We start from the raw sequence: 3,422 nt of genomic DNA, 5'->3' as shown, positions 1-3,422 counted from the left end.
GAGGAGCATGATAGGCACCTGAGGATTGTACTACAGAACCTAAGGGAGAAACAACTGTATGCCAAGTTCTCGAAGTGTGAATTTTGGCTGAATGAAATTTCTTTCTTGGGGCACATTGTATCAGCTGAAGGCATTAAGGTAGATCCCAGCAAGGTAAAAGCTATCCTTAATTGAAAGCCACCCAGAAATGTTACAAAACTTCACAGTTTTCTTTGCTTAATTGGTTGCTACCGCTGATTTGTAAAGGGATTTTCTATGTTAGCATCTCCACTGACCAAGCTACTTCAGAAAGATGTAAAATTTCAGTGGATTGGTAAATGTCAGCAAAGCTTTGATGAGTTAAAAAGATATTTTACTGAAGCTCCAATCCTGAATTTACCTATACTGGGTAAAGAATATACTGTTTATAGTGATGCTTCTCACAATAGGCTAGGCTGTGTACTGATGCAAGACCAAAATGTCATTGCTTATGCATTTCATCAGCTGAAAGCCCATGAGAGAAACTATCCTACACATGACTTAGAGCTTGCTGCCATTGTATTTGCTCTGAAGATCTGGAGACATTATTTGTATAGGGAGAAATGCTATATCTATATAGATCACAAGAGCTTGAAGTATTTGGGCACACAAAAAGAGCTAAATTTGAGGCAGAGGAGATGGTTGGAACTGATTAAAGACTACGATTGCTTGATAGATTATCAGCCAGGGAAAGCAAATATAGTAGCTGATGCTTTAAGTCGCAAGACCATGGCTAGTTAAAGGGTTTCTCCTTTGTCCATGGTACACAAGTTAAGGGCATTGCATGCTAATCTGGAGATAGATAATGAGGGATAGATAATAGCTACCTAGAAAGTGAAGCCAATGTTGACTAATCAGATAAAAATGGTAGCATTGAATGATAAAAAGTATGTGAGATTGATGGAGCAAGCTCAGGATGGCAAGAAACCTGGATTTTCAGTGAATGATGATGGCTTACTGTTATACCAGGGTAGAGTATGCATTCCAAATGATGAGGAATTGAGGCAAATCATTATGAAGGAAGCACATGACTTTCCTTTTGCTATGCACCCTGGTAGGACTAAAATGTATAGAACAGTAAAAGAGAACTATTGGTAGATGGGTAAGAAGAAAGGTATAGCTGAGTATGTATCCAAATGCCTGACTTGTCAACAAGTACAGACCAAACACCAAGTGCTAGCTAGTTTGCTACAGCCATTGCCAATTCCTGAGTGGAAATGGGAACGGATCACGATGGATTTTGTGATGGGACTTCCTAGAACTCAAAAGAATCATGATGCAGTTTAGGTCATTGTGGATAGAATGACTAAGCAACTCACTTTTTGCCAGTGAGAATGGACTATAGCCTAGACAGATTGGCTAAACTGTATATTGATGAAATAGTGAGACTTCATGGAGTGCTAGTATCGATTGTGTCAGACAGAGATCCAAGGTTCATTTCTAGATTCTGGGGTAGTCTGTAAAAAGCCCTGGGAACTAGATTGAACTTTAGCACTGCGTTTCATCCACAGACAAACAACCAGTCTAAAAAGGTAATTCAAATTTTGGAGGATATGCTACGGGCTTGTGTGATTGAGTTTAAAGGTAGTTGGGATACACACTTGCCTTTGATTGAATTTGCTTACAATAATAGCTATCAAGCAAGCATTGGGATGCCTCCATATGAAGCTTTATATGGCAAAAAGTGCAGAACTACTTTGTGTTGGGATGAAGTGGGTGAAAGGAAACTGATTGGCCCATAAATTGTTCAATAGACAGAGGGGAAGATTAAGCTTATCAGAGATAGACTCAAGGCTGCATCAGACTGTTAAAAGTCCTACATTAATCTAAAAAGAAGAGATATTGAGTATGCAGTGGGTGACAAGGTATTACTCAAGGTTTCTCCTTGGAAGAAAATTATGAGATTTGACAAAAAGGGAAAACTGAGTCCTCGCTTCATTGGGCCGTATGAGGTTCTGGAAAGAGTAAGTCCTTTGGCATATAGACTGGCACTACCTCCAGAGTTAGAAAGGATACATAATGTCTTCTATGTTTCTATGTTAAGGAGGTATAGATCCGACCCATCTCATATTCTACCAGTAGAAGAAATTAAGGTGAATCCAGACCTCACTTATGAGGAAGAGCCTATAGAGATTCTAGCATATGAGGTGAAGTAGTTGAGGAACAAGTAGATACCACTGGTTAAGCTGCTGTGGAGCCAGGAGGCCACTTGAGAGCGTGAGGAGGATATGAGAAGACAACACCCACAGCTGTTTAGAGACTAAAACTAGGTAAAATTTCAACACAAAATTTATTTAGGGGGGGGGGGGGGAGAATTGTAATACCCCCATACTAAGTAGTCTATACATTTTACTGTTTCGGTGACTAGTATCCGTCCGGACAGTCAAGATGTTTAGAATTATATTTATGCCATCTAGAAAAGTCATAAATAAAAATTAATACAAATTATATGAAGGTGAAATGAAAATAAGAAAAATAAAGCATAATCAGTTAAATAAGCCAAGGTCTCGGTGATGGGTGACCGAACTAGGAAGTGACTGCGAGCTCAGTTGCTGTCCTAATTTCATGTGGAACCTTAGGACACTGCAGGCCTACGGATAATTGTGAAGCTAATGGTATTATGAAAACCACAGAAAAGAATAGAGAACAAGCTCAAATAATTGAATCAGAGTTTAGGAAGTAACTCAGTGCTACTAGAAAAATTGATCAGACCGATAAGGAGAAATTTAGTCAATTCACCCTTAGAGGTGACTCTTGGCCTTAAATGTCCGTTAAAATGTAGGAAATTAAAATTATGAAAAATAACTTAAAAAGTGAAGAGGTGAATGGAAGAAAGGAAAAAGGAAAAGAAAAATTCAAATTAAATGCTTTATGACATCATCAATGACATAATAAAAATTTATAATTTTTAAATTTTAAAAATTTGGGGATAATGATATAATAAAAAGACAAACATTAAAAGAAATGAAAATTGGGTCTTCTTCCTCTTGTTTGGCTGTCCCACTCTCTCTCAAAATCTCTCTCTAAATTCCTCCATTAACAAGCAAATTCTAGCTTCCAAAGCTTGATTTCTTACCATAAATGTGACACCCCTTACCTGTCTACAGTGTAGCCGAGCAAGATATGCCACTCAGTGTGCCGGAGCACCAATTCATGTTTCCATTACAATTTATCCCTTTTAATTCATTTATTTTCAATTTTTGATAAATCTGAATTTTTTCGCAAATTTTATAGAAAATCCGTGAGTAAATCTTGTAAATTGGAAAAACAGTTCTTCTGAACTTGTTTAAAAACACTTCCAATATAATTTCCAAATCCAAACTCCATTATACACATTTCAAGTCAATCTCAAAATCTCAATCTCAAATCACAACACTATTTTCAGAAATTTTTCTTTTCACTTC

This window comes from Hevea brasiliensis, chromosome 4 (assembly GCF_030052815.1).
Source record: "Hevea brasiliensis isolate MT/VB/25A 57/8 chromosome 4, ASM3005281v1, whole genome shotgun sequence".
Taxonomy (NCBI): Eukaryota; Viridiplantae; Streptophyta; class Magnoliopsida; order Malpighiales; family Euphorbiaceae; genus Hevea; species Hevea brasiliensis.
The sequence above is the reverse complement of the archived record's forward strand: the minus strand, read 5'-3'. Positions refer to the sequence as shown.